The sequence below is a fragment of the Hyaena hyaena genome, unplaced genomic scaffold (genome assembly GCF_003009895.1).
Source record: "Hyaena hyaena isolate Hyena2069 unplaced genomic scaffold, ASM300989v1 scaffold_268, whole genome shotgun sequence".
Lineage (NCBI taxonomy): Eukaryota > Metazoa > Chordata > Mammalia > Carnivora > Hyaenidae > Hyaena > Hyaena hyaena.
Genome location: NW_024080898.1, coordinates 2,146,378 through 2,169,725, shown reverse-complemented (window position 1 = coordinate 2,169,725; position 23,348 = coordinate 2,146,378). Strand labels below are relative to the sequence as shown.

The following is a 23,348-nucleotide window of genomic DNA, read 5'->3' as shown; positions in this document are numbered from 1 at the left end:
GATACCCCGGGGAAACAGAGCCCGTCACGGCAGCGGGGAATTTTGTTTGTTTAGGTTTTTATCCCCAGGTTTCCATTTGCTTGAATTTGTCACATCTATGAGGAACTGACTGATGAGCATGATCAAACGCCAGAACCATCCTCTCAGCCTCGCTGTACCCAGTGAGTGGAGACACACACGAGTTGGACTCCTCATCTTAGACATCTCTGAATTCAGTGGAGTGCAGGTGAATCGTGATCCAGGCCCCCGCACACACCTTCACTTATTCCTCCCTGCTTTGCGATCCCCTACACTACACTCTATGTCACATTCATTCTGAAGTGTTTGAGGTTCCCAAGCATGCCAGAAAATTCTTTACCCCCTATACCTTTCACCATGATTGCGACCATAATTACAATGCTGACAGTGCTCTCCTGGGTCTTACTAATGTGCTAGGTTCTACACGTGTGCTGTTTCACTTAACCCCCAGCACAACCTTGTGAAGCTGTCATTGTCAATCCCATTTCATAAAGGAGCAAACTGAGGCTCAGGGTGAAGAACTGGGCTTTGGAGCCAGACACTCTGGGTCTCTGCCCAGCTCCAGCGCGATCTCATTAGTCTGACCTTGGGCAAATTCCATCTCTCTCCCAGCTCCAGTATCTTGCATAACACTGAGCATGAAGAACCTGCCTCTTGGGGCTGTTCTGAGAATTAAATTAGATGGGCACGGTGTTTGGCAACTGGTTAGAACTTCAAAAATGTTCAGATTATTAATGCCCACTTTGTAAGTAGCCAGGAAAGAAACGGACTCAGCTCAGCTCTGGTTCCCCCCACCTTGTTTCTCAGGTTGCTAGTTCAGGACCCAGCTGTGTCACCTCTTCACCACAGCAAGGGGGGGCCTCGGGTCCCTTCTTTAGAGCTGAGGGCACTGCCGCTCAGGCAAGCTTCCAGGTGCTTCTTTTTCACTTGGCCTAAATACCTCTCAGAACTTCTAGGAGGAATTTTACAATCTCCTCCTGCCCCCCTATGGCTCCCTCCCCTTCCAGGTTGAAGAAACACCCTTCGCCCTCTGTCTCCTCCACACTCTGTCATCTGGGCTGCTTTCCTGCAGACACGGGGGCCAGGAGCCCCTTGTGAGTCCTTTTGGGATCAAATCTTCTCACCCCAGCTCCGCACCCTCCAGCTCCCAGCACTGGGCCTGGGTAAGGGAAAGGCACATCCCAGCCCCCAACACATCCAGGATGGCTGGAGGTGGGGAGGGCGGACAGACAGTGAAGGCTTTTGATGTAACTCTGGACGTCCTGCCAGAGGTCAGTGCAAAGACACTTTAAAGAACACTGTCTATATTCCTGAGAAATGTGGCAGAATTTCAAGACAAAGATAGGACCTGCTGAGGGCTGGGGCACCGAGGCAGAGGGAAGAGCATCCGCTCCCCAGGCAGGTGGGGTTGTTACCCGGAGAAGAGTGCATTCATTGCCAGTACAGGGGGGGAAGATGGGGTCTCCGTAATATCTGACGCTGGACTTATAAAGAGGAGCTTTCTGCCTGGGAACTCGCATACTGAAAGTCCCCGGGGAGCCAGCCACTCATGGTGGCTCAGGCACCCCGCTCCCTCCCCTGATCCTGCTTTATTTTTCCTCAGAGCAGTTAGCACCTCCAAACACATCAGATATTTGCTTACTGCCCGCCCCCCCCCCCCCGCCTCCCAGGCCGGAATTTTGTTTGGGTTCCCAACTGTGTCCCCGGGGCCTAGAACAGTCCTGGCACTTAGTAGGCCCTCAGGACGTATCTGTTGAAGGCCAAATGTCTTGAATGCACACGCGGCCACGACCCCACTGCGAGGTGGGCCGGGAGGCACTGGCATCATTGCCAAGCACAGGGGAGAGGGAAGCGGACCCACGGCGCAGGAACCGGGCTGGCCTCAAGGTCGGGAGGGAGGCTGGCGCCGGAGCCTGAGCCCTGCCGGACGGGCCGTGACCTTGGGCCGGCCCTGCGCGCCTCCTGGGGCTGGGGTTTCCACGTCTGGGTCAGCGGGGCGCTGAGCTCCCCCCACCCCAGCGCGCCCCGAGCAGCGGCTCACCCGCCCGCTGTGACTTGCCCAAGGTCACCCCGCCGCGGCCCCCCCCCCCGGCCCCCGCCCCAACCGCGGGTTTTGGGGTGGGGGCCGGCGCGGGGCGGTCCCGGGGCGCCGCGCGCGCTGACGCCGGGCCCCGCGATGCGGCGGGGACGGGGCGCGGGGGGAGGCGGCGTCGGCGAGCGTCCTCCTTTTGTGCGAGCGCCGGCGGCTCGGCTTCTCGAAGGTAAACAGCGTTTCCTCTTCCTCCTCGAGGCGTCTCTTCCTTTTATAGTTATTTCTCGCCTGGCACTCGCTGGGGCCGCCGCCGCTGCTGCTGCTGCTGCCGCCGCGGCGGGGGCCGCTCGCGAACCTGTGGCGGTGACGTGAGACCCGCCAACCCGGAAACGGCGGCGGCGGCGGCACCGAGGCTCCTGCGCTCCAGCGCCCGCGGCCGCGCTCCCTTCGCCGCTCGCCCGGCCGCCAGGTACGTGCCGGGGCCCCGCCGCGCCGCCGCCCGGGCCGCCCTGCCCGCCCGCGCGCCCCCGGAGCCGCCTGCGCCCGGCGCGGGTGCGGGTGCGGGTGCGGGCGCGGGGCGCGCGCGGTGGGTGCGGGGCCGGGGGTGCGGGCCGGGCGCCGCGGCGGTGGGAGAGGGGGCGCCGCAGGGGTGGGGGCGGCGCGGGCCCCCCCCCTCCCGGAGGACGCGGCGGGGGCGGGAGGGCGCGGAGAGGGGGAGCGCACGCCGCGGGGCCCCGTCGCCTGTGTCCACCCAGCTGCGGGGAGCGCGCGGCGGGGCCCCGCGCCGGGAGGGAGGGGGCGCTCGGGGCGGCTGCCCCCCCAGGACCCCTGCTGCGCGCCAGGTGAGGGCGCGGGGTCTGGCCCCGGCGCAGTGCAGCCCCCCGGCCAACTTGCTTGGGGGCTAGAAGGCCAGTTGCTCCGAACAGAGGAACTGGAGGGGGTGAACAAAATCTCCATTGGCTTCAAGACTTCCTCCTGGGGTAACCACCCGCCTATGTTTAAAGAGCACTTCCTCTTTGCCCTTTATCTTTTCATCTTTTTTTTTTTTTTTTTAAATGGAAGTTCGGTGTTAACGGGTGGGTGCCCCTGCAGCCTGCAGGGCTTTCCTGGGTCTGTGTTCACACAGTGGGTCTCGAACCAGTGCGTGCCGTGTCGGGGGTGGGAGGAAGACGGAACCGGGGACTTCGCCCCCCATTCCCCGGCTGGAACCCCGTGTGTGTGTGGGGGGGGGGGTCGTTTTTGATCCCCACCCAGCTGCAAGAAATGGAGCTGGTGGGGGGAAGGAGGTTGCTGGGGAGTGTCACATGGACTTTCCACCTATGCTAAATTCCTGGCCCTGCTGCCTCACTGGCTGTGTGACCTTGGGCAAATCGCTCACCCTCACCGGTCTTAGATGTCTGTCTGTAAAATGGGTGCTTTGAGTAGGGCCTAGAGAAAGTGAGCTTGGACTTCCTGGCCTGGAGAGGGCGCAGTTATGGCAAGTCTCATTGTCAGTCACCTGGCCACTAATTTCTGCATCCCCCTTGGCCTGGAGGGGGTCCCTGGGCCCCCGGGAGGCTCTGAGTAGATATTTGTGAAATGAAGAGCTGGGTCGGTGAGTTTTGAGAAGTGAGTGGGTGTGGGTCTACATTGTGGCTTCCTTGCCCCGTAACATCCGTCCCACAATCCCCAGAGAGCCACATTTTGCCACCTGGGATTTCTGTAATCCATCCGTTCCCCGAGGAGGATTATCTTGTGAAAATATTGATTCCTTGTGAAAAGGAGCTTAAACTCTGACTTTGAGCCTCTCCTATTCTTGCAAGATTGCATTTGGTGGAAATGAAAAGGAAGCATCGTGTTGATCGCCACCGGCAGACGCCTGTCTCGAAGAGGGTCCCCAGGGCTGGAGCCGGGCTGTTTCCCCAGGCTTGGGGGTTCCTGTAAACGTGGAGGAAGCTGGGAGAGGTGGTGTTCTCACTCGGTGGGGCATGCAGGCGTGGTCGCGGGCCCGAGTTTTCTTCCTGGGGAGGCACGTTGGAACGTGCATTTTCCAGATCCCTGCTGAGACTTTGGGGAGGGGGTGTGTATGAGGAAGGAGGCTGAGGTGAGGTCGATACACAGGGGTACTTGGAAATGGCCTTCAGATAAAGGGCCACTATGGGTTTTTGCACTTTGGGAGATTTTCAAAGTAGTTTTGCTTTTTCTGACAGCTGTCCCTGTCCCTTTCTCAGCTCCCAAAGGCTTCTGAGTACCTCTCTTAGCATCCTTAGCTGTGTGGGGTTCCCCTCCCCCACCTGGAGGGCAGGAGGTGAGCCTGGGTGCCACTGTTATTGTGACGGGCAATAGCAGGGACCTTTCTGCAGCAGTGAGCTGCGGTGTGAACACGTGCAGATCATTTCTAAGTCATGGAGTGGTCACGGCTACCTGGGAAGTAGAGGCTTTATTCTTATTTTACGAGACTTAGAGAGAGTGCAGGACTGGGCCTCAGACCCTTAGTAAGCAGCAGACTCAGGACCCTCACCTGCCTTCCCCCTGGAACACGCTCACTCTCTCCTGTGGGCTCCACTCCCATGTGAATGGCCTTTGTGTTTCCCCTGGCACCTGGCGGGCTGCCTGGCATGTGCCTGGAGACACGCTACACGTTTTGTGACAGATGAACAAAAGAGAGATGGCTTCTCTTTTGGTCTTTATGGAGGTACATTCTGTCACCACCTCAAGGTCAGTGTACTGGCCTGTAGGTGACCTTGAAATTGTTCTCTGGCAGTTCCTCCCAAGTGCATCTTGATTCCCCATTGCGGCATCCCAATCTCAGCTCTTACCTCGGGATCCAGAGACCGTGATGGGAGGGAGTCTTGAGGGACGCCAGTGCCAAGAGATTGTGGCCTCACGCTCAGCATTGCTGTCCCCTCCTTCCTTGTCTGAAGAGACTCCTGTCCTCCCGTGGCTTCAGCAGGCTGGGACTTGGCCATCTTCAGTGAAACCATCTTCCAGTGAGCACTGTGGAGTCTGTGACACTTCAGGTTTTCAATGGGTCCACTTGAGCTACGCACTGGCCAGGCAGGAACCATCTTTTCCTCATCTGTGAACAGGCAAAATCACCTCCTCTCCACCTGCTTCCCCCTGCAGGTGCCTGAGTAAGAGAGCAAGGCCCGAATCCACACTCCCACTTTTGCCACTTACTGCCCATGGGCGTGTCACCACATTTCAGAGCCTCAGTGTTCTCATCTGTAAAATGGGACCATAGAGCGTGGGGTTGCTTTGCTCTTGCAGGAGTGTGGCGCCCTTAGCTGAGACCCCTGATAAATGGCGGTCCTCATCAGCGGTGATAATCACTGTTTCCTCAACTGCTGTGTGAGCTTCTCAAAGGCCAGACCCACCTCTCTGTTTTAACTGGACTTGGAGCTTCGCCAGAGAACTGGGGAGTCCTTCCCTATCTGGGACACTTGATAAAAGCTCTATGAAAAAGCATCATCAACATCATGTTTTGGGGCACCTGGGTGGCTCAGTGGTTGGGCATCCAACTTCAAGCTCAAGTCATGATCTTGCGGTTTGTGGGTTTGAGCCCCGCATCAGGCTCTGTGTTGACAGCTGAGAGCCTGGAGCCTGCTTTGGATTCTGTGTCTCCCTCTCTGCCCCTCCCCGGCTTATACTCAGTTTCTCTTGGTCTCTCAAAAATAAATAAATGTAAAAAAAAAATTAAAAAGATCATGTTTTTCAGGGCGCCTGGGCAGCTCAGTTGGTAAAGCATCTGACTCTTGATTTCAGCTCAGGTCATGATCTCACGTTTGGTGAGTTTGAGCCCTGAGTGCAGAGCCTGCTTGGGAGGTTCTCTGTCTCTCTTTCTGTCTGTCTCTCTCCCTGCCACTTTCCCACTCGCACTAGCTCTCTCTCAAAAATAAATAAATAAACTTAAAAAAAAAAGATCATGGTTTTCATCCATTTCTGAGGGCAAAGGTCTTTTTTCCCCCTCTCATAGAGTTAACTCTTTATGCATTGATGACACCACTTCCTACCTCATAACCTTCGCATCGATCCTTCTAGCTTTCCACCAACATTTGCGTCCCCCAGATTCTCAGACGAACAAAGCCCCTGTTGCTTGGGAGTTAAGTCTTTGATGGTTTGAGCGGCCTCTCTGGGTTGAAAGAAAGGTAGGAACTTTGTAGCCAAGCATGCATGAGGTTAAGGGCCATGATATTTTTCCCGTCATGTGTTTCTGCTTGTAGAGGCAGGTGTGGGTACGGCTTTAGGGCCCTGACTGGGTTTGCACCCTGGTTCTGCTGCGCCCTAGCTCTGTGACCTTGAGCGAGATTTGTCCTTTCTCCCTGGGCCTTCTTCAACTTTCAAATGAGGGGTGGTCACCACCGCCTGGAAGGGTTGTTGTGAAGATCCACTCTGGGTGGTGTGGGGAACCTCCCAGCGCACTGCCTGGTTCGTAGGAGGTTCTCTGCCAGTGCCCATTCCTCACCCCNCCCCCCCCCCCCCCCCCCCCCCCCCCCCACCGCCGGCTCTCTCCATCCCCAGCCTGCGTCCCATTGTCCTGTTTCTCTCCTAACATGGCTCTGAATCCCACTGGTAATGGAGCCTTTGGCTGGCGGCTCCTTCCTAGATTCCAGCTCAAGGCGCCATGCTTTCCCAAACCAGTCGTTGACTGGCTTTCGTACGGCGCTTCCACCAAATGAAGAAATAATCATCCCAGAGCTTGTCAGGAAGAGTAAACTGGGGAGTCATTGAGTTTACGTTCTGTCCCATTGATTTTTTTTTCCTTTCCAAAGACTTACTAGCTGCCATCTGCTCTGAGGGAAGGAGACATCATGTTCGTAAATATCTAAATAATCGAAGTCAATGAGGGAGATTTGTTTCAAGAAGTGTGGCTGAGAGTGATTTTAATAAATATTTAAGATAATCTGAAACCATTGGAGGAATTGCAGGGTTTATGAAAAACCTCGAAATGTGTTTTGGAAAAGTCTCTTTTCTTTCCAAGAAAAAGTGTCAAGAGTAGAGAATGAGGGAAGAGTGTTTTCTGACCACGGACACAGGGCCACCAGGGGCAAGAGGGGCCCCTGGGCTGTTTTTCTCTGCTGCAGTATGTTGGCAGCCGGCAGTCACCCATTTGTAGGGGCTGATGGGTGGGGACAGTGAGGGGAGCCAAATCCACAGGACCGAGGGGAAGGGACCTCAACATTTTTGAGAGCTACTTGAACTTCCTTGAGACTCAGGTGGCCAGTGGGTAACACATATCAGGAATTAAGCCTGTCAGGAATCACCCTGCACGTTTCAGATCCTGTGTGTGAGTGGCAAGTTTCTAGAAGGTTCCTAAGACAAATCTTCTTTGGTCAATGACAGGCTACATTTTAGTGAGTCCTGCTAAGGCCCATAGGTTGGGAAGCTTCTAGGTGGTCAACGCGAGGGATGTGGGGTGAGGCACGTGAGAGTGTTCCCCCAGGTCACTTGGAGGTTTCTCTGCGGGTCCTGCGTCACAGGCAGGGTTGGGCAAAGACCCCAATCCGGGGACCACACTTGGGGTTGGGAGCGCGTGGAGGCCCCCACTCCCGCCGTTCATTCAGGACCTGGACCAAGTGGATGTGAATCTGAACATGACACGGAGTCGTGAGGCTGCTCGGTCAGTGGAAGAGGCAGCGGTGCCACCGAACGTAACAGTTAACTGGCGGAGGCCTGACACAGATGACGGTGACAACACAGAGGCCTGGGCAGGCCCAGGAGGCGCTGAATAAGCCCCCAAGGCCTGGACTCTGAACAGCTGAGGTGGGGAGGGAGGCCTTGTGAGCTCCGCGGGCCTTCACACGCGGTTGTGGGCTGCAAGGATCCAACAGGAAGTTCATGGTCAGAGTGTCAGGTTTTAGGCGTCCAGTGGTCTTAATTTAACGCATGAGGGAACTGGAACCCAGAAGGGGAACCATCTTGCCCAAGAGGCCAAATCAGGCCTGGAACCCGGGTCTCAGCCAGGCCCCTTCACACGGCTGCACATGGCTTCCTATGCCGGCTGGACATCCTGCCCTAGCTCACCGCCACCGGTACTGGTGACCGTCCTTCCGCAGGGGACTAAGCTCCATCAGAGGCTGCTGGGCCACCTGCCCCTCCCCCACCAGCATCCTCAGATTTGGGGAATAGAGTGGGGAGCATTTGCACACAGGGGTCAAGGACAGGCAGGCACCTGGACAGCAGGCAGCTTTGCTGGTCGGCCCCAGCCTCCTGTGACTGGCTCTGTCTGGCCGCTTGGAGCTCTTTGGAACATAAACCCGATGCCCACTCAGCAGATGGGGCTGGAGGAGGCCCTGCTATCTGGAGGCCATGTGACCTTGGGCCAGTCCTCACCTTGCTGAGCCAGAACGGTCCCGATGAGGCTGGGCTAACACTGCTCGGCACCCCGGGTGGTCTGGAGGACTCATGAGATCAGGTGCATGAAATTCCTAGCTATCCCCCCACCGCAGAAACACTCCCCAAGGGTCCGCTTCCTGCAGGACGTGGCGCCTGGTGAGTGAGCACTGATTTGTGTCCGGTGCAGCTTTCTGGCCAGGGCCACCCTCTTGGAGGAGATGTGGGGTATGAATTTGATGGGGGGCAAGTGTTTCTTGAAGATACCTTCAGACGACTGGGGTGGCTTCATGCAAAACCAGACGCCATGTTTGGCCCCGCCGGGGGTCTTCTTTGGCAGGGGGCCGCTGGCAGCATGAAGGGCTGTGCACCTGGGGCCGGGTCCACCTCCGTTCGCAGCCGGCTCCCTAACCGTGGAGTCTTACAGATCGCACAGCCTCGTCTGGCATCACAGTGCCTGTTTCACAGCTTCTTGTGGCTCTTACATCAGGAAATGTCTGACTGTGCCTGGCTCGGGGCCCAGTGTCAGAGCCCGATATGCTCCGTGATGCAAGTCTGCTGTCCCCGCAGCCTCCGGGGCCCGGGCTCAGGGAGAGGAGTCTGCAGACTCAGGGAGGCCTTCCCTGCGAGTCTTCTGCACCAGCCCCAGCTTTGCTCAAAACCAGAGTTGAAGTAAAATGCAGAAGACAATGTGGAAGTGAAACCCCGCCAATAACATCCTAAAATGTCTGCCCTGCTCCCCTGAACTCTGGCTTTGTATGCTGCTCTGAGCCCCGGAGGCGTCCGAGGCCAGCCAGCGTGCACGAGAACACACGGGCTTGTGAATGAAAGCAGAGTGAGGTCTTCCAGTCCTTTCTGAGCACACCTTCATGGCTGTCAGATGTTCAGTTCATAATGGAGGGACCACATCCTTCCTGCCCTTCGGGGACTATAATTAAGTGAACACCTACTACGTGCTAGGCTCTGTGATGGATCTGTGTGGGGAATACACACTGTGTATTTGTGTGTCCCCACTGCCACCCACACACATCTCTAAGGGCCTGGGTAGCTTGAGAAGGAAGGCTTTGTTTCCTTGGGCTAACCCACACCCAACGCCCGCAAGGCCCCTTCTTGTCGCCCAGCAACTGGAGAAGCTCTCTGGCTAGATTTGGGGACAGGATAGCAGGGCCAGTCACTTGACACCAGAGAGGGCAGCGTGGCGGGCTGATTGAGCAGGGCGGAGAGGGGACCGAGGCAGCGTTTCCGAGCCTTCGTGCCGGCATTTATGGCCTCCCAAATCACACAGCTCCTGTGAGCATCATGTTGTGGCTTTTGTGACTTTGTTTTGTTTGTTTTGAAAGAATAACCGCTTTCCCTGTTGAGCGTGGACGATGCGTGTTTGCGTGTTTTATTTCTTACGTTCACAGGAACTCCGTGAGGCAGGTCATGTCATCCCCATCTGACAGAGGAGGAGACCGAAAACTCGGAGGCTGATGGAGGCAGAGCTAGAATTAAAAGCCATCAGCTTCAGTGCCCACCCGCTATTTTGACTGCCTCTTTCAGGTGAACCTCAAACATGACTCCCCAAATCTGCAAAGTGAGCTGTGTACCAAAGAGTAGCCCCTGCTGCTGCTCCATGCTGCTGCAAGGGGCTGGGTTTCTAGGGGGAGGGGGTTCATGGTAGGCATCTCGGCCACCACTGTCACCAGAGCCGTCGACTGTGAGCAGCCATCGAAGGAAGGTCAGATTTATAAAGTACTTTTGCAGGTAGATGGAGGCCTTGGGCTAATTTGAGTGATGAGGCTTTTTGGTAAATTCAGTGTGAAACTGACTCACACTATTAATACCCCTCTTGATGCATTTGGCATTGGGATTTGCAGCACATCGGACGGTCTGCGGGGACCCCCACCAGACAAGGATTTGGGGGGAGATGGGTTCTGTGGGGTCATGTGTTGCATTTGGTGTTGGGATTTGCAGTACATCGCATGGTATGTGGGGACCCCCACCAGACAAGGATGTGGGGGGAGATGGGTTCTGTGGGTTTGTGTGTCGGGGGGTTGAATTTGAAAGGGAATTCTCAGTGTTTGGACACCAGTCATTGTAGCCTTGAGAAAATGAGTGGACACAGTATTAATGCCTCTGCTTGTTCCTCCCATCCACTTTCAGTATGTGAACTTGCCAGAACATTCTATGCATGTGTTCCCTGTACCCCAGTGTTCCCTCTGTCTGACATAACTTGGTGTACTTAAGCTTCCCGGGTGGGAGGGCCAAGAATCCACGTTGTGAACAAGCCTTCTCCCGTGATTCTGGTGCAGATGTCCCTGTTACACACTCTGTTAGAGAACCCCTAGGTACTGTAGTCTCCTGCCTCTGTTTCTAACTCTGCGGGTGCTGGGGTGGGGTGGCTGGTGTTCGGATGGAAAGGACGTTGAAGATCATCTAGTCCCATCCTTCCCAGACTTCTTCAGGCCATGGCTCACCTAGCAAACAGAATTTGTAAGGCGTGGGTCAGGAAAGAGGAAACATCTCCTGGCTGGAGGTGACCGACCTCAGGGCCCACCTGCCCCAAGTGCTACAGAGGTCAGCATCTCTACACAGGGAGGCTTGGTCCAGGAATCCCACTCGGGCCATGCTGATTCTCCTCCAAGGTGGGAGCCTGTTCAGACAGCGGAAGCCCAGAGAGGTGAGGTGAGTTGTCCAGAGTCACACAGAAGATTGAGAATCATCTATGCCACTCTGAAAGAATGGGGGAGCAGGCCAGGGAGGGGAAAGCCTGCTAAGGGCTGCACAGGCAGCTCAGGGCTCAGGCTTTCATGCCCAGACAACCTGTCCTTGGCAGGCCCGTTACAAAGCCAGGGGCCCTCTCCCTCCCGCCCCCCGTCCCCTCCCAGGCATTCGCCAGCCCAGGACTGGTTTCCTGTTGTGATCTGAGACTGCTTTTCTGCTACTACCTAATAAACAACACATCCCTCAAAGCCTAAAAGCACAAAGTAGGGGAAACCTTAATACAGCAGAGTTGTCTTAATCATGACTTTCCGAGGCCCTGATGAAAATGAGGCATGAAGCACGGTGAAAACGATCTCGGACGGTCTCCTGAATGGGCCTGAGTCACCCTTTGCACACAGGTGCTTTTTTGTGTATGGGGTGCTGTGCACTAACACGTTGGAGGAGATGTACGGCAGGCACAATAGTGTACGGTGTACTATCAAGTATGATATTCAAAAATAAATACAAACAAAATACAACAGGTAAAACACACTTTTATGTTATTTAAAACATAAAACTCTTTAAGAGAAAAATAAAGCATTTGGCCCTTTGAGTCGAGTTGGATATGGCTGAGTTGAGTTAGCACATGATACACAGTTCCATTTATGCTGTGCTCGATGGGGGACAGCCTCAACGCGCCAGTGTCCTGACCCAGTGGTGGCCTACGTGTATTATGTACATGTATGTGTGATTATTCCGGGGGTCTCTCCTGCTTGAGTGTGACTAACTTTAGAGAGAATTTTTTTGGGTCCAGCTGTCCTGTGGTTTGGACCCAGTGGACAGGACAGAGGCATTCTCTTAGCGTAGTGAGGCCTGACTTTTTTTTTTTTTTTTTTTTTTTAAATAGAGGCAAAGTCCCTGGTCACAAGAGCCCCCAGATTTAGGACCTTTCCGACAGTCATTGATCCTGCACATCCCCAGGGTGTGGTTGGATGCCCCGATGTGGAGTCGATCTGAAAGGGCTTCTGCGTCCATGAGCGACCCCAGCCTTGAGAGATGACCCCACTCCCTGAGGCCCTGCCTCCGAGTGGGGCCTTCTCTTTCCCAAGCAGTGTTTCTCAAAGTTTCAGTGATGAAATGCAGGGGAAGTGTAGAAAAAGAGCATTTGCATACTTGTGACTTTCCCCCAGACCCCCCCTTGCAGAAGTAAATGAGGAATAAAGAAGGTATGACCTTTGGAGTGTCCCCACCCCGCCTTCCGCAAGCACCTCCCCTCATGACCAGGAATGTGGTTGGAAAATGCCTCTCCCAGGTAAATTAATCTCCGTCTCAAGGCCTTGGACACTTAAAACCGAAATAGAAGGAAGCTGATCTTTCGTTCTCCATCATATTAAGTAGCTGTTGGGGCAGGAGGGAGAGGGTATTTGATTCCACTTTGGAGGTTGTTTTCATATGTGTTATGGAGCTCCCACCCGACAAGGGGCTGTTGTAAAGCCCCCAAGATTGCATGTGCTGATGTGCAGAGACTGGAAGGTTCCATAAGAGCTCACTGCAGAGAAAACCCAGTGGGTGTCCCTGTCCCCACCCCATGATGCCTAGGAAAGGCTTCCCCAGCCCCAGGAAGGAACCTGTGTCTTTTTGCTGGTGGCCAACTGGGTCCTACAAAGGCCCTTCCGGGAAACCGTGGCAATTTATATCAAGAGTCATGAGGATACTTGCAGCCTTTGACCCTGTGAACCTACTTCCTGTAAGATTTCCTAAAGAAACAAGTCAAAGTATGGATAGAATGTTGCACAGAGATGGTCAGTTCAGCCCCTTTGACGATAACAAATGGAAGTAACCTAAGCATCTGAAATTGAGCAAATACGTGGATCAGCCCTGGTGTACCCCTCAAAAGAGGGTGCAGGAGGCTGGGAGGAAACGGAGAAAAGGAGTCGTTTGTAGGAAAAACGTTTGGAAGGAAATACACACCAAAATGGCGTCCGAGGTCGTGGCAGGGGCTATGAATATATATAAATTTCTGTTCCTTTCTCTTTTATGCATTTTCTGCAATGTGGTTATGATATTACTTTTCCTGGAAGAAAACCTCCTCCTCTCCCCTCTTCTCTGTTCCTCTCTGGTCTCTTCTAAGAAACCAAGAGCTCTACTATTTGCAGGAAAAGAAAGAAAACCAGTGTTTAGATCACTTTATAAATAGTGTACAGCAGAACAGAGCAATTACTAAAACTTGGACCCAGGCATCCCTGAGGTTAAAATACTTAACAGCCCTGATAGCAGGACTGGAAGACAACTGGGCAGAGGCATCCAGCGGTTCTGGAATGTAATAGCCATCAGGGAGCAGACCTGCCTAGAGCCGTGGAGGAGGACTCCCTGTTGCCGTTTGATGAGGGAGATAACCTGGGGTCGGAGGTCACGTGACTTTTCAAGACTCACCACCTGCCCTCTTGGTTAGCGGGTGATGGGCGAAGGGCATCTGGGGACACCCTAGTGCCAGGATCTCCTCTCAGGTCATGTGGAAGTTACTCTCAGGGAAAGGTAGGATGCATGACCGCTGCCCATTAGGAATAACAAAGTGCTCTCTGTGTGGGTGACCCCGAGGTGAAAGTGAGCTTCCGGCTCCGGTGGAGTGAGCCGTGGTCTCCGTGGAAGGTAAGGCAAGCTTCTGTGCACGGGCACGTGGGTCCCGCCTCCACCTGTGCATGGGGGGTGGGGGGGAGGGGTGAACTTGATCTGGGAGAGGGGCTGCTGTTCAGAACCTGCTGCCTGTGCCCTGTGGCGGGTTCCAGGGGGCAGGGAAAGGGTGCACCAGCCCTTCTGGGAACCTGCGAAGGGCAGCCCAAGGCACCTCTGTTGGGGGGCTGAGTGCAAACCGGTTATGGGACTGCAGATTTCCGGGCAGTCTCTGTGGTATTTGAAATGTCGTTTTCTCTCCAAGTCTGTGTCCTTCATGCAGCCTGCTTGCCATCCCTGCCTGGGTTTTGGAGAGGTTCTGGTTAAAGGCTCCTCATATATATTTTTTAAGGCAGGCACAGAGCATCCAAAGGTGCTGGTGCACACGCGCCCCATGTACGCTTGATGGATGAGGGTATGAACTCATTCTCTGCCTTGGGCGGCAAATGGGAAGTGGAGTGTTTTTAACCATTCATTTGAAATCCCAAGATTCATGATCTTTATGTGTGTGCGTATGTGTTTCTACGTGTAAAGGGAGACACAGTTCAGCCTCTCGCACTGACATTCCTTGAGTGTTCAGAATGTCCCTCGTTCTCTCCATTCCCTTTGCCTTCTGTCCTCCGGTTGGGCACATGTACTGTGCTCCTCAGCACCTTCCAGAAGAACGAGCATGTCGATCAGGCAGGTGTGCCGCTTCGGGTGAGTGAAGGAAGAACGGAAGGTCCAGCTACTAGCTGGGCTGGGTCCGGGCTTCCCCAGCTGAGTCGCGTCTCTTCCTCTCACTGCAGTTTCGAGGGTCAGAGGAAAAAAGTGAAGGACCAGAGATCAAAGTGAAAAGCTGGCAAAGGCAGGGGTGCCTGGGTGGCTCAGTCTGTTAAGCGTCCGACTTCGGGTCACACTCTGTGACTTCAAGCCCTGCGTCTGGCTCTGTGCTGAGAGCTGAGAGCCTGGGGCCTGCTTCGGATTCTGTGTCTCCCTCCCTCTCTGCCCCTCCCCTGCTTGTCACCCATCTGACCCCATCAGCACCGGGCGGGGGGACTGAGTTCAGCTCAGCAATGGGAGCTGCTGGCCCTGCGGGTGTTCCGCAGGTTTGGGGGGAGCTGGAGCCCCTGGCGAAGGGCTGAAGCCTGTGGCAGCTCCGAGGGCGCACTTCCCTGGGGATGTGGGTCTCAGGTGCTCCCCAGGGGGCCGCTGCTGGGCACACAGGCTGGGCCACCGCCTCGAGTGGCCCGCGGCTTCTCCCAGCCTCCCACTCTTCACCCGTGGGCTGGTAGAAAGAGCGAGTTGGGTGATATGTCTGTCCCCTCCTCACATCCCTGTCCTAATGACCATATACCGTAGGTCACCTTGTACACTTCCAGAGCGCTCTGTCTGCCTTTTGGGGGCGGGGAGGGCTCTTTTCTAGGTCTGCCCTGCTCTCTCCTCTCCGCTCCCCATCCCGCTGCCTTCCTGCACCCCTTCCGCAGAGCATGGGACAGTTCCTCCGTTAGACTGAATACTTGAGAGCTAACTCTAGGAACAGACGTCCCTGAATAGATGCACTGGAAGAAAGCATTTTTGCCAAGCTTGAGCTGAGCTGAGTATTGTCAGCACTGAATTAAAGATGAACTTCCTGGCTCTCTGTTCTACTTAGCATTGACCAAACACTATGTCTTGAATCTTAAGGAAAAAAAAAAAAAGGAAGGAAGGAAGAGAAAAAAGTCAGAAAGGGACTTATATGACAGCAAACAAAGTCTAATCACAATTGCCGTGTGTACGGTGCTTTGTGTATGGTGTGGGCTTGTCGCCCTAAACATCGCTGAGCCCTAAGACTAGGTCTTTTTCTGTTTTAGGACCACAGGTCAGGCCCAGAGTAGGCCTTCCTCCAAGAGTGTTTGCGGAACGAGTGCATACTTTTTTTTCCTGAAACTTGAAGCCCAGAGAGGTTGAGTGATCTGTCCAAGGCTGCACAGCTGGTCAGGACCAGAGTTGGAACTTAATTTCTCAGCCCTGGCTGCTTGAAACTCCACTTGGCAGTCTCCTCACAGATGCTCTTCAGGCCAACAGGGAATCCAGAAAGTCAGAGACACAGCTTAGCCAAGGGAAGGAGTATCACTGAGGCCTCAGCGCTCCTTTATTCCGAAGGCTGGCATTTCCTTACCCCCCAAATTAGCCTTACTCTCATGGTAGCCAGTACTCTGTCCTCCCCTCTCCATTCCCTCCCCTCCCTGTGTGTTTAAGCATCTTCTGATTTGTGCGACCCTCTCTGGGTTTCCTCCGAAGTTCCTGGAAGCTGCGTTGTGGAGTGAGTGACAGGTCCGAGCGCAGCGTGGAGCTGAGCGAAGGAAGACATTGGTCCTCCCTGAGTGAGGACTGTCCTCTCTAGTAGATGGTCCCCGAGTTGGGTCTTCCCTGGACCAGCCACGCTGTCTTGTTCCGTGCTTTCCATTCTCATCTGGAGAAATGGCCTTTCATTCACCCAACGCATCCAGAGCCCCCCTGTGTGCTGGGTACAGTTCCTCCCAGCAGGCGCTGCCCTGTCCCCTCAGCCCGCTCCGCGCCCTGTCTTACGCGGGTCCCTGTGCCTTCTTAGTCCACAGCTTCAGGAGGCTTTCAGAAGGCTGTGCCACCAGTAGACTCTACAGGGAGGCTCTCTGCCCTCCCCCCACTCCATTTTCGGGTCCAGTGAGCGAAATCCCTGTCCTCACTGTTTTCTTTTTCTTTCTTTCTTTCTTTCTTTCTTTCTTTCTTTCTTTCTTTCTTTCTTTCTTTCTTTCTTTCTCTCTCTCTCTCTCCCTCCCTCCCTCCCTCCCTCCCTCCTTTCCTTTCCTTTCCTTTCCTTTCCTTTCCTTTCCTTTCCTTTCCTTTCCTTTCCTTTCCCTTTCTTTCTTTCTTTCTTTCTTTCTTTCTTTCTTTCTTTCTTTCTTTCTTTCTTTCTCACTTTCTCACTTCCCTTCCTTCCTTCCTTCTTCTTCCTCTTCTTCTTCCTCTTCCTCTTCTTCCTCTTTCTGTCCACTTGCAGCAAGCATGCATGAGGCATGAACTCAGGGCAGGTGCCCCGAGACAGACATTAGCAGGATGCACGCACTGCTTACGGAGTCCTGGACTGTGGGGTGGGGGTGGGGGGGAGATGGACATACAAACAAGTCATTGCATTAATATGTGAAGTGTTAAAGGTCTAAACACTTGAAAACTTGGAAAATGACGATGCACTTTGTTTAGGGGGTATAAGCATATGTGTTAAGAGTAAAAAGCAGTGCAAGGCAGTGATAAACGCCCAGTTCGGGAGAGTGCTTACCTCTGGGGAATGATTGGGAGAATGGGGTACCAGGGACATTGTATTTGTTATATTTTATTCCTCAAGCTGGATGGTGGGTACAAGAGATGGTTTGATTATTCTTTATTTGTGTGTGTGTGTGTATCTGTAATACTGCATTGTAAAACTTTTTAAAAGTTTATTTATTTTGAGAGAATGTAAATGGGAGAGGGGCAGAGAGAGAGGGAGAGAGAGTATCTGAAGCAGGCTCTGTACTGGCATCAGTTCGAGCCTGAGGTGGGGCTTGAACTCAAGAACCATGAGATCATGACCTGAGCTGAAATCAAGAGTCGGACGCTTAACCGACTGAGACCCCCAGGCACCCCATACACAGTAAGACTTTTAAAATAGAATTGCAAGCAAGAGGTTATTTGGAGATGCTGGCCTCGGGGGGTCTGTAGCAGATATAGAAGTTTCTTCTGTCTGTACATCTGGCCAACACTCTCAGGATGTGTTGATGTGAACTCTGCCTGGGGGGGCTGGGAAAAGTTTTATAGAGAAGGTGACAGTTTGTACTGAATTTTGAAGTTTAGTGCCGGAATAGCATTTCAGACAAAGGGAACAGCATATGCAAAAGCAGGCAGGCTAGCCTTCGAGGAACTGCAAGGTGTGTGTGGCTGCATCTGCTCAGCTTTGGTGCAGTCCCCTGAAGTGTGCTTTTCTCATCATCACTTCTACTTAGAATGGCCCAGAATCCAGGTTTGTTTGGAGCTGACTCAGGATAGATTCCACTCTGGTATTAAAAGCAAGTCAGTTTTTAGAGAGCGCTTCAGTGTTACCAGGGCCTCGCCTTTGTGAGAGCCGGTTTCAGTCCCGGGAGACTGGCTTCAGCTTCAAGCGCAGGAAGCCGCTGGTAAACTGAGACTCCGATAAGGGAGCTGGGCCTGCAGAGTGTACAAAGCTGGTGAGAAAGATCGTCTTCTACAGAAAAGAGCCAAGGCTGCCATTGTGTGACATTAAAGTCCCATCTGGGAAAACGCTCCAAAGAGGGGTCTGGGAATAATGTATATTCAAGACGGTTTTCTTTGAAAACATTTGCAAAGCCAGTGGAACCCTCACGGGAGTCAGATTAAAGCGGTGATGGGGAATTTCACCAGCGCTTAATCAAAGACATCGACTCTTTTCTGGGCCTCACTCCCCCTCCCCACTGCTGTCTTTAATTGTGGAAACTTGTTCATTGGGGGCTCGTTAAGGCTGGTCCCGGGTGTCACCCCTCGTTTGCCCACTTTGATCTCTGGGAAGTCATCCACTTCCTCGGGAGATCCTTGGGGTCCCCAGGCTCTTCTCCATCTTTGCCACTTGTGCTCAAATTCAGCCCAGACTGTCATCTGTACTTGACCAGAGAGGTACTTCTCCACGCCCCAGGCTCCTACCTGGACCGAGGACGGACATGGTTTGAGAGCAGGTGACGCTTAGCCTCTGTTTGGTGCAGTGACCACATGAGGAGCCAGACGCCTCGGGAGGTGAGATGACAGTGAATGTTCTGGAAGGGGGCAACCTCAGCTTCTGACACTTTATTAGGAGCACAGTCTCCTCCACCGAAGGTTGTCCTTAGCTAACCTGCACGTCCGTGGATTTTTAAATGCAGTCTTGACGAGCTGTGTGACAGGAGTGGGGGTGGGGAAGCCACCTTGGCTGCGTGATCTAGAGGAACTTAGCACACATCTCCCACCGGGGACCAATTAATTCTGCAGGAAGTGATGGTTTGCATTTTCCCCGGAACACAGGCACTGCGCACCATCTACGGCCCTTGGCCCTCAAAACTCCTCCCTGCAAGGTCTGCTTAATCACTGTCATGCTTGAAAACTCGCAGCATTCCCCCCTGATTTTATTAGCCAGTCTTTACCCACATTTCATCTGCTTTCTCTTAACCATTTCTTTTTGGGGAGGGAGGGTGTTTACAGACCCTGAGTAAACACAAATCCTTGGCTTTAATTAGGAAGCCAGCAATGGCCAGAAGAAGAGGCTCCTTCGCTCCATTTCTCTTGCCCTCTGGATGTGGATGGGAGAACCAATGGAGGCAGGTACCCTGATGGCTGATAGAGTGACCTGGGGCTGAAGAATTGCATGATCTCCCACTCCCTCAATAGACCATGTGCCCTGATTCAGCTCAGGTTACATCTTGACGTTATCTGTAGTGATCACTTGACACTACCCATCCTTCATTCATTCATTCACTCACTCACTCACTCTTGATTCACCAGAGGGACATCGCTTTACGTAACACAGTCCTAGTCAGACCCTAGAGGGAGGGCAGCCCGTGATTTTGGCTTGTGTTCACTCTGCGTGTCTGCCCCTACAGTGGAGCATAGCTTGCGTGCGCAGTAAATATTTGTTTAATGAATACAGGAGTGCCTGACATTCCATCATTAGGAATCCATTTTTTTTTTCTTTTAATCACAGGCTCTGTCTCCTTGTATCTTAAAAAATGCCCAGAGGGAGGGTATAGAATCCCAACAATAAATTGATCGCAGGAGGGCAGATGGGATTCCATGGTTCTGGAGGGAGGGAGAGGCAGAAGCTGGCTGGGGTGTCCAGTGGGTGTGGAGAGCGGGACTCATGGCCCAGCGTCCACACTCTTAGAGACACACTTCCCGACCTAGACACCAGGTGTGTGGGAGGTGATGCCAGGTCCTTACCTTACACGCCCAGGCGTTCATTCTGCCCCCATTGTGTGCCACAGCGGAGTCGGTCCTGTGCTTACAGTGACGGCATGAAGTCTAAGAGTCCCTTTTTCCTCTAAGCCAGGGAGTTTCGATTAAAGGCCAGTGATGATACAGGGAGCTGTGAGCCCATGACGGGGTAGGGGACGTTGAACTCAGCCGGAGAGACCGAGGAGGGCTTCCTAGAGGAAGAGGCATCCAAAAGGGCAGGGACTGTGTTTTATTACTCTTCAGATTCCTAGCTGTAAGCAGAGTGCCTGGCACATAACAGGTGTTCAGTGAATGAAGAATGAATGAATGTATGAGAGGGTTTAATAAACTGGAAAATGTGGTACAAATGGCAGGCGTTGGCATCCTGATTTGTGGAGGGTTGAGCAGGGGCACCTGAGATTAGCTTTACCTGTCCATTTTCGGAGGTCTGACTGTTGCCGAGAGCCCAAGGTATGCCCTGGGACACCTAGGGTGTCTACTTCTGCCTTCTGTCGCCCCCATTCAAGGGAGCAGACTGCCCAGGCCTTGAATTATTTATTTATTTTTTTAAATCTTTTTATTTATTTATTGTTGAGAGAGACCCAGAGTGTGAGTGGGGGAGGGGCAGGGAGAGAGGGAGACACCAAATCCGAAGCAGGCTCCAGGTTCAGAGCCATCACCACAGAGCCTGACACGGGCCTCGAACCCACAAACCGTGAGATCGTGACCGGAGCTGAAGTCAGACGCTTAGCCGACTGAGCCACCCAGGTGCTCCTTAAAGTTTTTAACCAACTCAGGAGCCAGCAGCCCCCTAGTAGGATCCAGAGCATGCAGTCCTTGTCTTCTGGGTCGTGGTCCTAGGGCTGGGGGCTGACTAAGGGGGTAGCTCCGCGTGTGCATGTGCGCACGCGTGTGTGTAGATGTGGAGGGATGGCCAGCGTATGTTTACAAAGGGTCTGCAGCATATATTCACATCGCCTCTAACCCTCCAATACAAGCTGCCATTCCCAAAGTGAAAGTGACTTTTCCTCCAGTTGACGGGACTTCTAGAAGTCAGGGATGGCGGCAGATTCTCCTTTGTAACCCAGGTCCCCAACGTAGGACTTGACCCATCTGGGTCGTAGGACAGTTTGCAGAATGAACGCATGCATGCATGAACAAATGAGTGAACGAACCTCAGGTAATGGCAGTGGAGTTATCCAGAATGTATCTGCAGCCTAGTGTCTTTATGGGGGAGAGGGAGGGGGATGTTTCTGGAAGTGACCTTCTGCTACTACTTTAGGGGTTTTGCAACAGCAGATACTTGAAATTCTGCTTGACACTTGCTCTCTGTGGTGAGAGATGAAGAAACACTTCCTTTGTTCACACTTGGCTCTGGTGCTGTGTAGACACAGGCAGGGGCCTGTCCCTCGCATCTGCCACCCTGGGAGCTTCTGAGTCCACTCTGGGGGACCAGTGATGGAGAGAAAGGGCTCATGGATCTACAGTGAATTTCTACAGTTTGGCGAATTGGTGTGTCTCAGGGACACTTTCTAGATTTTGGGGTGCTCAGCGTCCTGCCCACCTTCCTGTTTGGGGGAACATTTGGTCTGTAGGTCTTGGAAGGGGTTAGAGCTCTGCCTCTCAGCAGGGAGGCGGAGGTAGACCAGACATTCTTTCTTCCCGCCCCCACTCGGCCCCTTAGCATTGGTGTTGGCTGAGTACCGCAATCAAGCAGGGGCAGTGAGCGGTTCTTCCGAATTGGGAGTCCAGTTGAGAATGGCAGGTGTCCGAAGCAGATGTCCCGTGGTGTGGCCTGGGTCCTGTTTCCACTCTGCCCAGCCTCGTTCCCCAGCCCGCCTGTTTGCTTCTGGGGCTTTCCGTCATTTTCTCATCGAATTCCTTTTCTCCATAAAATAGTCAGAGCTGACTTCTGTTGTCTGTAATCAGTAACCCGCACTAACCCGCACTAACCCGCACTAACCCGCACTAACCCGCACTAACCTGCACTAACCCGCACGGCCGAGGCCACAGTGAGGCACTTGTCCCTGATGCGGACCTTGGTAACCTGGTGAGAGGGGCGAGCTTGCTTTGGATGCTCCCCTGTCTTGTGCCTCCTCCCTTTTGTGATAGAGATACCACCCAGCCCATTCACATTCCCGAAGACAGCCCTTTGCAGTTCAGGTCAGTAAACATCGGGGCACCTACTGCTGTGTCACGTTGTCCCTAAAGCACTGACATACGCAGATGATCCGTAATCCTGGGCAGTAAGGGGCTTACAGTCCAGAGGTGGGGAGATGGGCACACCGTTGGGGAATTCGGCTCAGCCAGGTGGTAGAATAGAGCCAGGCAAAGGTGCTGTGTTTGTGCAGGGGCCTCCTAACCCCGATGAGGGACCCACAAAGAAGAGGTGGTGCCTAAGCTGGGGTGAGGAGGGTGCAGGGAGTTAGCTAGACTGCATGGACAGATAGGAGGAATTTTGCAAAAAGGCTCGGCGTAACCAGACCCAAAGAGGTGACAGGTATTACAATGGGTGGGGAGGCAGAGGATGGTCGATGGTCAGTCTGGAAGGGAAGGCAGAAGTCTAAGTACAGGTGTGCCAGGGGCCAACAGACAGTTTCTGTGAAGATCCGGATGGTAAAAAATTTTCGGCAGTGTGGGCCATATGGTCACAACCGAGCTACTCTGCCATGGTAATGCCTGGGCAGTCATAGACAATCTATAAATGTCTGGGCATGGTGTATTTCAATAAAACTTTATTGAAAAAACCAGATGGTTGATCTCATTTGGCCCAGGAGCTGTAGTTTGCTGGCCTCTATTATACACCATGCTAAGGAGTTTATACTTTAGGTTGAGATTATGGAGAACAGATGTGCTTCTGTTTGCTGATAATGAGAAACTCAAGGTGGCTCAGCGAGGAAACGACATTAATAAACACGTGTCACTGAAACATCCAGGTAGGTAAGCTTCAGGTGGCATTTCTTCTGGGCCCTTGCTTGTTTCTGCGTTCTCTCAGCTCTGCCCTCCCATATGAACTTCATCCTCAGGCTGCCTTCCTCATGGTGCTAATGTAGCTGCAGGAGTTCCAGCCTTCCCATCTGTTCTCTTTTCCAATTTTTACTGGACCACTTTCGGTCACGTGCACACCTTGGAGCCAATCCCATGGTCAGGAGAATGCTGTGTGCCGAATGCTAAGGGTCCAGCCAAGGGCCGCCCCCAAGGGAGCCGTGGCCAGCCCTGCCCAAGCCACATGGCTGCTGCCTAGTGGTGGACAACGGTGGGTTGTGTCCACGCATGAGAGTATTGTAAGTAGAAAAGTGATGCAGCCAGACACATGATTTCTAGAAAAATCTCTCTGGTGACATTGTGGAAGAGAGCCAGGCTAGAGGCAGGGACACCATTAGGAGGTTGTTTCTGAGCCTGGGAGCCAGAAGCAGGGCAGTGGTGCTGGACAGTGGAGGGAGAGAATGGATTTGAAAACTGGGGATGAAATCATTAGAGCTTATATCTAACTTAACACGTGATGGGGATGGAGGGAGAAAAACAGTGTTACCCAGAAATACCATCTGTAGCTTGGTGACTAGGAGGACTAGATGGGGAGGCTGCGTGTAAGGGAAGATGTGGCATTCTGTGATGAACAAGGTCAACTAGCAGGTGGAACTTGCCCACCCACCATAGACCCCATCTTTGATTTTTAGAATTTAAGGACAGCCAGGAAAAGCTG

At 53.5% G+C, this 23,348-nt stretch overlaps 1 protein-coding gene across 3 annotated transcripts in view; it reads left to right on the top strand.

Moving 5' to 3' along the window:
• Positions 1-2,346: 2,346 nt before the first annotated feature.
• CYRIB (CYFIP related Rac1 interactor B) overlaps positions 2,347-23,348 on the top strand; it is a 146,194-nt gene continuing 125,192 nt past the window's right edge. For 2 of the 3 annotated variants that reach the window (XM_039245723.1, XM_039245726.1), the window contains exon 1: positions 2,348-2,519. The gene's annotated coding sequence lies outside the window, so the exon portion shown is untranslated. Of the gene's footprint in view, positions 2,520-23,348 lie in introns of all 3 variants that reach the window. The other variant, XM_039245728.1, reaches the window with a different exon arrangement.